Raw genomic sequence first — 14,177 nt, forward strand, 5'->3', positions numbered from 1 at the left:
TATTAGGCTGAGAAGTAGAAGTATTAACACACAACACCGCACAAATTTGTTGAGAAGCCAGAAATTAGCAGCTTGCATCAGTGCCTAAAATAACTTTGGTTCTTTGGCTTTGGAGCTCAAACTTTTGAGTGTGTTCTCAGTAGAGTGCTTACATAAAAACTTACTAGCCAAAAGACGTTCCTATTGGTGAATAGTTTTGAGATAATGGAAAGACTACTCCCAGGATGATTTCTAATATCTTATGTAAAAAGTACCTTTCAAGTTTTTACAGAGAGTAGTATTTTTACGGAGGCTTTTACATGGAAATCCAGTTTGTAAACGCCTCAGACACTGGCCTTTGCTCAGATACAGACGTTTCACCCATCAAAGAGCTATGAATGATACTTTTATTTTTTATTGAAAAGAAACGCAGAATCCCATGCGTGAGACTTCCAGACGAGTGAGGACACAGGGGGTAAAGGCGTGCTTTTCCTACTACCCACTTGTCAGCTAAAATAAGCCGTTGAAACTCGTCCCACTTTCGCTGAAGAGCGGCTCAAACCTCAGGGAGGGGCTTGCACTTCTCATTTAGGGGTGGGGTCCCGGTCGGCGGCCGCCGCAGCCGGTTTCTTTCCCTTTGGGAAAGAGTGTAGTTGGGAAGGGCCGGTGGAGGCGCCGTGTGAAACCAGCAAATCAGACCTGACCCGCCGTAAATAGAAGGCGGGGGCACAGGACGACCCCCTTGGGCGGCGGAACAATGCCCCGCGGGGGGCGCGCGACCACAGTTCTATGACGCGGCAGGAAGCGCCAGTTTCTCCCGGGCGGGGACGGTTGCGGGCAAGAACGTGACGTGCTCGCGTTTGTTGGGCGCAAGCTGTTAGTCGCAGCAACCGTAACCGAGGAACCCAAGCCCCAACCGCCACCCCCGGACACCCGCACCGCGATGCCCGCGCGGGTCGCGGCCAACCGGGTGAGCGACTCTGCGCTTGCGCACCCGCGGGAAGCCCCGCCCCCTTCTGGCTGCCGGCGCGCGGGGCCGCGCCTCCTCATGGCGGCCGCCGCAGTGTGTGGTATTTAGCGGGGGCGCGCGGCGGGCTCGAGGACGCGCGAAACGACGGCGGCGGCGGCGGCGGCGGCCAGGGGGGAGCCGGGGCGGCCGTTGCGGGGCGCGCTCTCGAGCGGCGGCGGCGGCGGCCCAGGGTATACTGTCGGTGCCGGCACGGGCAAGAGGCGGTGGCGCTGCCCGCAGTGGCGGGGGTTGGCGGCGGCGACGGAGCGCGTTTGAGCCAGGACCGGGGTCCGAGGCGCGCTCTCCGCCTACAGGTAAGTGGGACCCGGCCTGGAGGGAGGAGCCGGCCGCGAGGGGCTCTCCGGGAGGAGGACGCTCAGGCCCGGTAATGGCGGCGGGCGGGAAGGGCGGCGGAGCCGGGTCGCGCCGCCCGGGCGGGGGCGCGGGCAGCCCCCGGCGCCGGGCGCCTTTGTCTCGGCCGGAGCTCGGCCGCCCGGCCGAGCGCCGCCCCCCGCCCCTCCCCTCCCCTGCTCAGCCCTGCCCGCCGTCGCGAGCCGGCTCGCCTTCGCCCCCGCCCCCGGCGCCCCGGGCCCGGCAGGCCGGCGGCGGGGGTCGGCCCCGCGCAGCCGGGCGAGGGCGGGGAAGGGCCTCCTGGCCGCCCGGCCCGGCCCCCGCGCGCCCGGGAGGCTGGCCCGGCCGAGTGAGGCGTTGGGCGCTCCCCGAGCCCGGGTGCCGGCCTTTGTTGTGAAGGGTCCCGGGGAGTGCGGCCAACATGGCGGAGGTCAGCTGAGTGCGGGCAGTGGCCGGCCCTTCGCTCCAGCCCTTCCCCGCGCCGCCCGGGGCCCGGGGCCCCGGCCGGGGCGACTTGGCCGTCCTTGGCCTCCTCTGCCTGCCCGCGACCCCGGGAGCGGCGGTCTCTGATGGCGCTGCGTTCCTGCTCCCGCTCCCGGCCTGAGCCTTCATTGTGCCGTGGGAAGAATCAGCCTCCTCCCTTGTTTATGTCGTTAGCGAGGAGATCGCGTGCACGGCTTGCCAGGGAAGCCCCAGCTTTTTATTGTAAACCTTGGTTTTCCTAGGCGTCATTTGTCAGGTAGTTTGGGGGCCTTTTCGAGTCTCTGAGATAGAACTTAGGAATGTGGGTAACCTGGACCACAGTGCTGCGTAGGTTTTTCTTTCCCCATTCCTGGAAAGATTCAGAATTTGTTTGTTCTGACATCGAAAGAAGTCCCAGTTTGTGTGTTGGGAAAGATCACATTGTGTAGCCGATTTGTCAAAGTCACAGAAGCCGTGAGCTTGGATATAGGGCAGCGATTCGACTGCCAGTTCTAGCAGTTGAACATTTACCATTTCCAGATAAGCGGCTGTCAAGGGTAAATTGTTAACTCTTTCAGCAGTTGAATGTTGGGAGCCGGACTCTGAAGTCCCTCCTGCCACACCGGCTTGTGACCTTGGGCAAGATGCTTAAACTCTCAGTGCTTCATTTTCCTTATCTGCAAAATGGGTGTAATCACAGTCCCTACTTCCTAGGATTGTTGGGAGAACTGATGAGATGATAATAGATGAAGGACTTGGAGCAGTGGCAGGCCCGTGTAAGGGCTTAATAAATGTTTGCTGCTAGGACTGTTATTATTAAGAAACATGGTAGGAGTTTATCTTGGCATGATGGATACGTTGGAAGTTCATAGACCAGAATATGTGAAATCACGTGGTACGTCGTTAGTGCTTGGGTTTTTCTTTTACTGCATTTTGTTAGTTGTACAGAATGAAAATAAGAGGTTTAGATGATAAACGAACAGGCACTTTTGAGATCATGGCATTTGGAAATTTATATAGTAAAGGATTTGAATAGGTTTTGTTTGGTCTGGAATTTAAAAACCAAAGTGATTAAATGAAGTTTCCTTTTAGCACTTTTACATTTATGGATCAATTAGCTTCCAAGCACTTGGCGTTAACTAACCTGGAAAAGTTGAACCATGAATCCCTTTGAGTGTTAGGTGTCTGTGGTGTTACCACCTCTTTTGGACATATAAGGATAGAGCAAAGTGTAGTGTGATAAATGTAATGGCCTGGTAATTTTATCAGGGAGATACTGGCTAAAATTGTGGAGGAGAGGGTATTGATTTGAGGAGAGGTTGATGACAAGTAGACTTTGAGACTTAAAGTGGATTATACAAATTGTGTAATTTTTCATTCTGGAAATTACAGAAACTTGTGATCTGAAATGGTTAGTTGCAGCCTTAAAGTTTGCTTTGCCAAAATCTTTCCTTTAAGGTATAGAATTGGTTCAAATGCCACCTGTTGGCATCTTTCCAGCATAATTTAGCAACACTTATTAATATTTTAAACTGAAGTATGGTATAATTAATAGATACGGAACTTTTCATGGTAAGTATTCCACAGACTACAAATTCAGAAATTTAATTCACTTTAGCCTAATATCTGTTCTTTCTGAGCTTTGCAAAGTTCTTATAAAATTGATGTAGAGCAGTATTCTTTAATATCTGTAATATAAAGACTATTATAATTAGGCTTAAACTAATTGGAGTCATAAAGAAGATATCTAGCTATGACAGCAATGACATAATGTGAAGACTAGGACTTCATTTTCTGTATATACAGAGTTTTGAAAACAAGTCTTACATAATGAGAGCAATAGTAAGTTTAGTAACACTGCAAAGTGACCCCTTAAATTGTGTTTCAAAGCTGTTGATTTATTCAGTCTCCAAAGATTGTAGGTTTTTCTTTATTTGCTTAAAGAGATGTTACAGCCTTTTGGCTGTAATTGAGGAATTTCCATACACACTGTGTAAATGTTTAAATTCTGAATACTTTTGGTATATATCCTCCCTACAAACAAAACCAATACATGAAAACCTCAGACTTCCCAACTCTCCCTGGCTCCCTTCCTCCAAGAAGCAACTGGGGATAAATTTTCCACTTTTATAATAGTAAGATCCTTAATCATTTCTTTTAAATAGTGGTTTTTTCTAAAGCACTCAAAATTACTTGGTTTTCCATGGCTATAATTATTAGAGTATCTAATGCATGAGGGCAAGAATTGTGTTTTGTATTCCTATATCCTCAGTGTCTAACACTCAGTACATACTTGTTTCCTGACCTACTGGGTGTCTGTTAAGGTTTAAGTTGGTTTGTTAGTTTTATTGTTGAGTTTCAAGAGTTATTTGTATATTTTGGATAAGAGTCCTTTATCAGATAAGTCTTTTACAAATATTTTCTCCAAGTCTGTGGTTTGTCTTCTCATTCTCTTGACAGTGTCTTTTCCTTCAGGTAAAGGTATTTTATATACCAAGGTATTAAAGAGTCACATGTCAAAAACTAAAACCTTTATTATTTCCAACTGTGCAAGGCTCTTAGACCCTATTTTCAGTTGGTCATCGGGTCCTGATATTGTTGCCATCTGGTTGTCTCAAATCTTGTATTGCTTCTCTCTCAGTCATTTTCATATTTACATTCAAGTCTTCTGCCTTCTAAGTGGTCTACTGTGGTCTCTGCCTCCTCCCTTCAGTTCTTCCTATTGTAGTTGAAGGGAGCTTCCTAATGTAGGCAATTTACAAGAACTTCAGTATGAAGTACAGAGTTCCTTGGTATGGAGAGTAAGAACACAGGCATTTTCAGTTAGGTACTTGCAAGTGCCTCTGTGCACCATATTTTCTTTCTTTCAGTTTAGCTCTATAATCTCAGCCTAGACATCATTTAGCTGAGACACTAAGATGGACTTCCCATCTTGAATTGGGTGTCATCTCTGTATTCCTATAGCACACTGGACCCCACTCTTAACAGGTATCCCTCTGAACTGTATTTTTTCTGTACTGCTTTGCCCCCCTTACTAGGGAGGCAATCTCTGTGACTACAGTCTTTATGAGGACTTTGTCTTAATCACCCTTGTTGGTCTAGAGTTTAGCTTTGTTTCTGGTATGTACTTGGTGCTCAGTAAATGTTTATTGAATGACTGACAAACTAATAACCCTCACACTATCCTTAAAATGTGGTTCTCCAGCCTTATCCTCCAACGTTTTTTCTTGTCCTGCCTAGTCAAGCTGGCTTTTTTGTTTCTTGAATAGTCTCTGTACCTAATGTGCCTTTGCTCATGATTGTACTTCAGTCTCTCAAATGTCTATTTGTGCTACTTTGGGCAGATTATTTAAACTCTCCAAGCCTTAGTTTTCATTAGTTCTTGAGGCTGCAGCTGGCCCCATTCCCCATATTCTAATGCTAGAGTAGCAGTATTATTGTTCAGGGGTGAAGGGGACAGAACTCTGAAGAATTAGACCTGAAGGTGTCTCTTTGCTCTGTCACTTACTATTTATTATGTTTGTGGAACACTGTTTGTATTTTAAAAGCACATTTTCCTATCCATAGAAAGTGCTTAAATAATTTAAAAAAAAGAGTTAAGTTTCTTAATTTCTGTAAATATTACCATTTACATTCTAGTGAGGGAAATAAACAGAATTAGCTATTGTGATATATACAGATCTTCCTCCACTTACTGTGGGGTTGTGTTTCTTTGTAAATTCTTGTAAATTGAAAATATCGTAGTTTGAAAATGCATTAGTACAGCTAATCTACTCAACATCATAGCTTAGCCTAGCCTACCTTAAACATGCTAAAAACACATTAGCCTACAGTTGGGCAAAATCATCTAACACAAAGCCAATTTTATAATAAGTGTTGACTATTTCACGCAGTTTCTTGAATACTGTACTGAAAGTGAAAAACAGTGATTATTAGTGTATTGGTTGTTTTCTCTCTGAATTGCCTGGCTGACTGGGAGTTGTAGCTTGCTGCCGCTGCTCAGCATTGGGAGAGAGTATCATACTGTGCATTGATGGCCTGGGAAAAGATTGAGAATTCCGAATTCACAATTCAGAATTCAAAGTAAAGCATATCGCTTTTGCACTGTCATAAAGGGAAAAATCACAAGTGAAGCCAATGTAACTTGGGAACCATCTGTGCTATAAAGGAGTTAAAAGTGCTGAAGTAAGGAATAATGGAGGTGGGGTGGAGACCTGCTGTCAGAAGGACTGTCTTTTAAGCTATGATAAAAGGATAAAGAGCTAGCCCTTTGAAGGAGTGAAGGGAGAACCTTTCAGAGTGAATGAGAAGCAGAGGTGAAGGCCCTGAGGCTTGAATGAGCATGTACTTACTGTTCTAAAAGTTAAGGGAAGAGTGTGTTGTTGGAATAAATGGGTGATGGGGAGAGATAGCCAGGGATCAGATCCTGAAGTCAATGTAAGAAATGTAAATTTTATTTTAAGGGTACTGAGAAGCCATCAGAAGGTTTTAATTAAAGGAGTAGCATAATTCACTTTTAACTTTTAAGATAGCTTTAGCTTTTGTTTGGAGAATTGATTGGTCAGAAGACCATTTCTTTGATTAGGCAGTAGTGGATTATGACCTGGATTAAGGTGGTGGCAGGGAAGATGAAGAAAAGTGGATGGGTTTAAGATATATTTTGGAGATAGAATTAACAGGACTTGTTGGTGGATTAGATGTGAGAGGTGAGGAAGGAAGGAATTAGGTGGTTTTTGGCTTGAGCAGCTGTGTGGAGTATAGTGCTGTTTACTAAAGTGGGAAAGACTGAAGGAGGGAATCGGGACAGAAGGATAGCAGTAAAATGGAAAGTTCTGGTATGTTGGATTTGAGATATCTGTGGGACATCCAGAATGAGATAGTGAGGTAGGATGTGGTCTCCCAGACAGAGGGGATGTGGTCTCCCAGAAGCCAGATGGACAATACTAAAGCATGTTTGGTTATTAGAGGGATGGTCTGGTAGAAAAAGGGAGGGATTTATGTAAGAAAGAGGGATAATATAATAGAAGGGTTGTGAAGTGTGAGTAGGCGAGAAGAGAGCCGTAAGTGCCGGTCCCTTCTTCATTCTGAAGGGAGGGAAGGAGGTGGTAAATCTGCATTTGATGCCTTTTGTGGTATTTTCTAAAGGAAGCATGGGTGAAGCCACCAGTTGAAAGTATTTATAGTTAGTGAATACTAGACTGTGGTTGGTTAAAGATGTAATAGACACATTAAGAAACTGAGCAGAGGAGGGGGAGAGGTGTTGTGATGTATTAGCCAATGAGGAAGCCTGATACTGTTCCAGGAGATTTTGGAGACTATCTAGAGCAATAGTATTTTTCTTTCTAAATGTAAATTTTTTTGTTGAAGTATAGCATAAATAGAAAAAAATGCTCAAAGGTAAACATACAGCTTGATAAATTTTCACGAAGAGAACACACCATTGTGACCAGCTTCTATGTGTCCCAATTACTTTTAGTTTTTTGCTTTGTTTTAGTAAATCTTCAGGCACTCTAAGCTGAATTATTATTAGATAAAATTATCTGTTTTGGTTCAGTTTATTCTCCTAAGCTTGAGCCAAAGCGACCAGGATGGTAACTGACAAAGACCTCTCATTAGGTTTGAGATTGCCCAGTCGTGTTGAACTTACTTGTGGTTTTTGTTTGTTTTTAAGATTTTATTTATTTATTTGAGAGACCAGGGAGAAAGGTCACAAGCAGGGGGAGGGGCGGAGGGAGAGGGAGATAGGTAGACTTCCCATTGAGCACCTAGCTGGACCAAGGGAGGGCTCCAACCCAGGACCCTGAGGTCAAGACCTGAGCCGAGGTCAGACTCAGACTCTTAACTGACTGAGCCACCCAGGCATCCCCTGATTGTTTTTAATAGCAGAGGGTGTGGGGAGCACGGGGGAGGAGAAAGAGAAAGTTTGAGGGAAAAGCTTTGGACATATAATCTTTATTTTAAAAGTAGATATTGCCAGAGAGAAGTATTTTCTTAAAAAGTTAGAAGAATTTTAGTGGCAGTCATGAATTTTATAGGAAGTGTTACACTGTCCTGTTATTTATTATTGTCATTCTGACAGACTTAGCTGCAGTAAAATTTAGTGTAGGGGTGCCTGGGTGGCTCAGTCTGTAAAGCAGAGGTTAAGCATCTGCCTTCTGCTCAGGTCATGATCCCAGGGTCCTGGGTTTGAGTCCCATGCCAGGGTCTCTGCTCAGTGGGAGCCTGCTTCTCCCTCTCTCTGCCACTCCTGCTTGTACTTTCTCAATAAATAAATAAAATCTTAAAAAAAGAAATTTAGTGTATACTAGCTTCTTTCAAAGACTCTACCTTGGAAAGATTACTTCAATAATTGATTTAAGTAAATGGAATAATCTAACTTCTCAAAATTCTTGATATTTTATTTTCTCCTTTGTGTTTTACTTTCTGCCCCTTTGAGTTTGGTTAAAATTCAGGTGTGTGTGTGTGTGTGTGTATGTGAAAAACCCTGATTTAGCTTTGTTAGGGACATCTTCAGTTGTCTTAAAACAGATAGTTGTGAATTGATCTCTGTAGACTGTATTCTTTTGATTTTGTTTGGCGAGGTGATCTTGTCTTACAGTTAACTTTGAAAATGCTAAATTTATGATTTTTTAAAGTATAAACTAAAATATGTATATGAGATATATGGATATTTGTACATGAATGGGTGGTCTCAAATTTTTTCCCCTATTAGTACCCATATATTTGAGGCATTTTAAGCAAAAAAAAAAAAAAAAAAAAAATCTGAGAGAAAAAGCATCAAGGCAGGTAGAGAAAATCAGCTCTTGATTTCTCAGTGTTTCAATTTTTGTATGAAGTCTCCAGCAGCTCATTAGCAGGAGAGTATGGTGACACAAAATACGTCCTGAAATCTAATCCTTTTTTATTACCAAAATAATATGTATGTTTTATGGAACATTTGAGGAATGCATACAGAAATGCAACCTTATTTTCCCCATGATTGTTCATAATCTGATGATTGGAGAGTAACCATTGTGGACATTTTGGCATAGTTTCTAGTCTATGTGTATGTGTGTTTATTTTTTTTAAAGACTGACTTTAAATTTCTTTGATCTGATATAAATCCTTGTAGGTATTTGCCTGTTAAATGATTACCACTTGCCACTAACTACGTATTTGAACTGTGTAATTCCTTTTTTTTTAAAAGATTCTGTTTTTTGAGAGTGCAAGCAAGAAAAACACGAGCAGTGGGAGAGAGGGAGAAGCAGGCTCCTTGCTAGGCAGAGAACCTGATGTGGAGCTCAATCCTAGGATCTTGGGATCATGACCAGAGCTGAAGGCAGATGCTTAACTGACTGAGCTACCCAGGAGCCCCTGAACTGTGTAATTCTAAATGATGACGTTTGTGCTTATAGTCTGTATCCTGCAGTTTTGATACGTTGTGTGCTTATAGTTCAGTGGTCCCATCTCTGATCTCTGTGATTTTTGGTTCCAAATTTGAGTCGCCTCTCTCCTTCTTTGATCCCTTGCTTTAAGTCCTTAAAAACCGTATTCAGCAGTTTGTATGCCTTTACAGTTTCTTTTCTGTCATTATACGGTACATACAAACATACAACAGCCATATCAGGGGGTGTATTTACTTAACAGTTTTTTTTCTTTTAAAGTAAGTAGGGTTATGATATCATGTGGTTTTATTTTTTAACCCACTCATTTAAAAAGGTTGATTCTTATATTAGTATATATGAGCCCATCTTATTTTTAAATAAAGACAGAATAGTGTTCTGTTGTATGGACCATATATTTTAGTCACTCTCTTAAGATAGGACTTGAATTTTCAGTTTATTTGCTGTGATAAACAGGATTGCTGTAGGCATCCGGATACATAAACCTTTGCCAACTGTAAGTTAGAAGCGGGACTTGGAAGAAATTGCTGGGTCATAGAGTATACACACTTTAAAATTTGAAACAAACTGCCAAATCTTAGAAGCTTCTACATTGGACATTTCCAACAGTGTAGGAAAGTCTCTTTCCCCACATCTTTGCCAATACTTCGAATCCAATCTTTGAAAAGAAATTTCTGTCCTTTCTTTCTTTCTTTCTGTCTTTTTTTTTTTTTTTAAGATTTTATTTATTTATTTGACAGAGAGAGATCACAAGCAGGCAGAGAGGAGGAAGCAGGCTCCCTGCTGAGCAGAGAGCCCAATGCAGGACTCCTCCCAGGACTCAGATCATGACCTGAGCTGAAGGCAGCGGCTTAACCCACTGAGCCACCCAGGCGCCCCATTTTCTGTCCTTTCTTAAGCAATACATGCAGTTTGTGATTTCTTATACCAAGTTTTTGAACTGCTTTTTCCTTTTTCTCTAGAGTTTTACATGCACATTTAATTCAAAATAAAATACTCTATTACGTTGGTGTTTTTGAAGAAAAACTCCAGCCTCTAGTCCTCTCCAGGTATCCTTTGCCAGCAGCAACTGTTTTTACTGAGTTGATTATTTTTGTATTTACCGTCTTTGTCTCTAACATGCTCTTATTATTAAATACAGATTTCAATTTTAGGCCTTATCTGTTGAATTCCTTTTTGTGGATTTAACTTGTCTTTCTGTCTCCATCACATATACTAACCTTCCCATTTATATACTTTCTTAATTTAGTAACGTCATGATTTTGTATTTGCATTATTATAATTGTAAAAGTTATTCACAATTTGAGCCATATAGTAAGCTGTTGTTACTTTTTTCCTTGTACTGTTTAATTGGAATTTGTATAATTTTCCTTGACGTTAATGCTTGTCTTGCTTTGTGTTCCCTGTGCTTACCGCTAATTCCACCCCACATTCCTTAACACTTGTCTGCGTGTTCACCGTGCTTTGATGCTTCATGTCGCCTTCTGCCACTAGTGTAAAATTGTCATTGTCAGTGTTCCTTTTACCTTTCTTGTGGGTTAACTCTTACTTAATTGTAGCCCATGTTGCCTTTTTTCTTGGTTTGTTCCATTATGTTTGAAGGGTTTTCCTCCAGGAGCTTCCTGAAACATATCCAGGGGAAGTAATGTTTTGAGACTTTGCATCATTATTCTGCCCTCAATATTTTTAGGTAATTTCGATTGCACTTAGAATTCTAGAATAGTAATCTTTCTCTTTGAGGATTTTAAAAAGCATCACTCTGTTTTACCTAGCTTTGGATGTTATTGCTCTAAAGTTCTTTTCCTTTCTGATTTATTTGTTCACCCAACAAATAATTTATTGAGCCTGTGTGTGTGCTAGGCATTTTTAAGTATTTGGGATACATCATTGAACCTGACAAAAATTCCTGCCTTCCAGGTTGAGGAGGAGGAGTGCTGCTACAACAGCAAGCATAATAATTAAATTGTGTAGCCTGATAGAAGGTAATACATTCTGTGGGGAAAAAATAGAGCAGAAATGAGGGAGGAGAAGGGAAGACAGAGTGGGTAGTGGAATGGATAAGGATTAGCAGTGCATGATGGTGGCGTCAGTGGGCAAAGTGCTGGTCACTTTTAAATAGAGGGAGCAGGGTGGGCATCATGGAGAAGGTAGCATACATGCAAAGATTAGAAAAAGGTGAGAGAATTAGTTATTAGGACATTCAGGAGGAAAGTATGTTAAAGCAGAGGTCCAAAGGAACATTTTAGTCTTAGGGAACCAGGAGGATAGTGCAGTGAGTAAGAGGGAAAGAAGTGGGAGCTGAAGTCAGAGAGTAATTATTTTGTGTAGGGCCATATAGGTTATTCAAGATTGTATCTGTTACTTGTATATGGGTTGCCTAGGAAGGGTATTGAGCAGAGGAGTGACATGACCTGATATAAATTTTAACTGGATTTTTTGACTGCTGTGCTCAGAACATACTGGAGTAGGGGTTGGGAGACAAGGATGGAAGTGGAGTGGAGGGGGTGCTGTTTAGAAGCTGTTGTAATAATGTTGGTGAGAGATAATGGTGGCTTGAACTATGTTGATTGTCTTTAGAGAGGTGGTGTGAGCGGCGGCTGGATTCTAGATATATGTTTAAAGGTGATAGAGTAAGATTTCCTGGTGGTTTTAGTTATGAAAAAAGAAGGATGAAAAAAAGAAGGATGACTTCGAAGGCTTTTGAACGGAGTAACTGGAGGGATGGAGTGGCCATCAAGAGAAGGGAAGGTGGTGGGGTTGAGTAGTATGGGAGAAGACCAGGAGTTCAGCTTTGTTCAGCAGCTCGCCTCTACCCCCGACCCCATCCCTGCACCCCCGGGATACCTGGGAAGTTGGATGTACAAATCTTGGGTTTAAGAGAAATCTGGAGGGTTTTTTTTGGTTTGTTTTTTTAATCTGGGCTGGAGATGTTGGTGGAATTTAAAAACTAAGACTGAATGAGATCAAAGGAGTGAGGACCATGGACAACTCCCAGTGTCAAGAGGTTGGGGAGAAGAGCAGCAATCCATAAAGGAAACTGAGGAGTAGCTGGTGAGCTAGGAAAACTGTGTGGGGACAGCGAATGGAGTTTATTAGACAGGAGTCAGTTCTGTTAGATGTTGGTGACAGTTCATAACTTGCACATTAAATACAATCAAAACTGCAGAATCAGGGTGAAATTCGAATTATACTGATTTACTAAAGCACTGGATACTATCTGCTAAATTGAAGTCTTGAGAAACAACATGGAGTTATGCAGTGGTCTGTTGTTATGCTCTTCTTTTTGAGTTAAACATACCAGAATTGGCCGGTATGGTATGGTCACCGTACATGTTGTATTTTCTTACCAGTGTATAAATGCTTCAGTGAAAACCATGATGCCATTAGGGCTTTGCTTTATACCAGTGCATCATTTGCATTTGAGGTGGCCTTCTGCTTTTGTCCTTAGTCCTTCATGATTAGAGTACTGTAGTACTGACTTGGGAGGAGACAGTGTGACCATAAATGCGAATGGGAGCATTCAATTATTTGGCTACCAGATGGAGTCACATGACTCAGAAAGTGCCACTACTGGTTTTTAGATTATTAAACATAGGAAAATAAAACATTCAATTTTTGTAGAAAAATGTGGTTACCCCCCCCGGAGAACAGAATCTTAGTTTGAGAAAAATCTTCTATTTTTTGTTTTAAGTTTGAGGAAAATTTGAGTATTAAGTTAGTTCATGTGTTACATCCTTATTTGAAATATTGGAAATGATTTGGCTGGAATTTCAAATATAATGCTTATGAAGACACAAATTATAATTTTCAATGAAATACTTAATTTGAAAAGGCTCCATGAATTTTTAATATGGCATTTCTTTTTCATAAATTCCATTATTTTTCTACTCTTTTACTAGTAAAAGAGCTACCTACCATATAATGCATTATGACTTTTTACCTCATTAATTTGTTCTGTCTCCTAAGCAATGTCACCAACTCTTCATGGGTTACTGCCAGTTTTGATCTGATTAAAAATTTATGGCCTGTGTGTGTGTGTGTGTGTATCTGCTATATTTTTCAGATGGAATGTGGAATTGAATGGATTGTATGTTACAGCATAGATAGAACTGGGTAGTATAGCTTAATGCCAAGATAGAGCAGAAGAGGAAACATCTTCTGGACTGTGTGACAGTTTTACATCCTGAGAGAATACAAAACATAATCCTGGTAATAAACCATTGTATTCAGACTTGGATACAAATAAGTGAATATTGGACACACTGAGATTTGGTTATATTGCAGCAGTGATTGTGTTGTAATCATGATTGTGATAAAGTTTTGATAAGTTCAAGTGTGTTACCAGTAATTCCATTATTTAGTAATGTGTGGTGTAAAATAAGAAGATTGAGAAAGCCTGCTTGATCCTCTTCTTTTACTCGTATTTCTCTGCTCTTCACTGCTTGATGCTTTGATTTAATGTCTGATGATTTAATGACAAACTCAGACTATCAGATTCTGCCACTTTGATACAAAAAAATTCAAAAAGCAACTACTTGCTAGGGCCAAAGATTTAATTTAAAGAATTTAGGGTAATTCTTTTTTCTTTTCTTTCTTTTTATTTGTTTTATTTTCTTTTTGGTCAACTTGTATATAATTTGAAAAGATATGCTGGATGAGAAGTTAAATATTCAGTGCCAATAGGAGATTATACTGTTTGTGAGGGTTATTGGAAAGAAATGAGACTTCGGGACAAAGCAGACAATCTGGAATCAGGCTCTGTGCTTATTCTTAATTTTTTTGATCTTTAGTTTCCTCATCTGTAGTGTGGAGCTACAGCCTAATTTCTGAGGCTTACATAAATGGTGTGTATGAAGCTGCTGGCACAGTTCTTTATAGGTCGGTAGGTGCCCAGTTTATGGAGCTTCAGTCACAGCAAACTCTGATCTTTGTCAGACTTCAGACAGAATCCCAAATTGAGGTCATGAAAATGAACACAGTAGGTTGAAACAACA

The 14,177-nt window shown here is 41.7% G+C and overlaps 1 protein-coding gene across 3 annotated transcripts in view; it reads left to right on the forward strand.

Annotated features, from left to right (window-relative positions):
- The first annotated feature begins 564 nt into the window (after positions 1-564).
- SIAH1 (siah E3 ubiquitin protein ligase 1) overlaps positions 565-14,177 on the forward strand; it is a 29,716-nt gene continuing 16,103 nt past the window's right edge. The window contains exon 1 of one of the 3 annotated variants that reach the window (XM_082711002.1): positions 565-949. The gene's annotated coding sequence lies outside the window, so the exon portion shown is untranslated. The other 2 variants (XM_082711000.1, XM_082711003.1) reach the window with 2 other exon arrangements.

This window comes from Mustela nivalis (assembly GCF_964662115.1).
Source record: "Mustela nivalis genome assembly, chromosome: 18".
NCBI lineage: Eukaryota > Metazoa > Chordata > Mammalia > Carnivora > Mustelidae > Mustela > Mustela nivalis.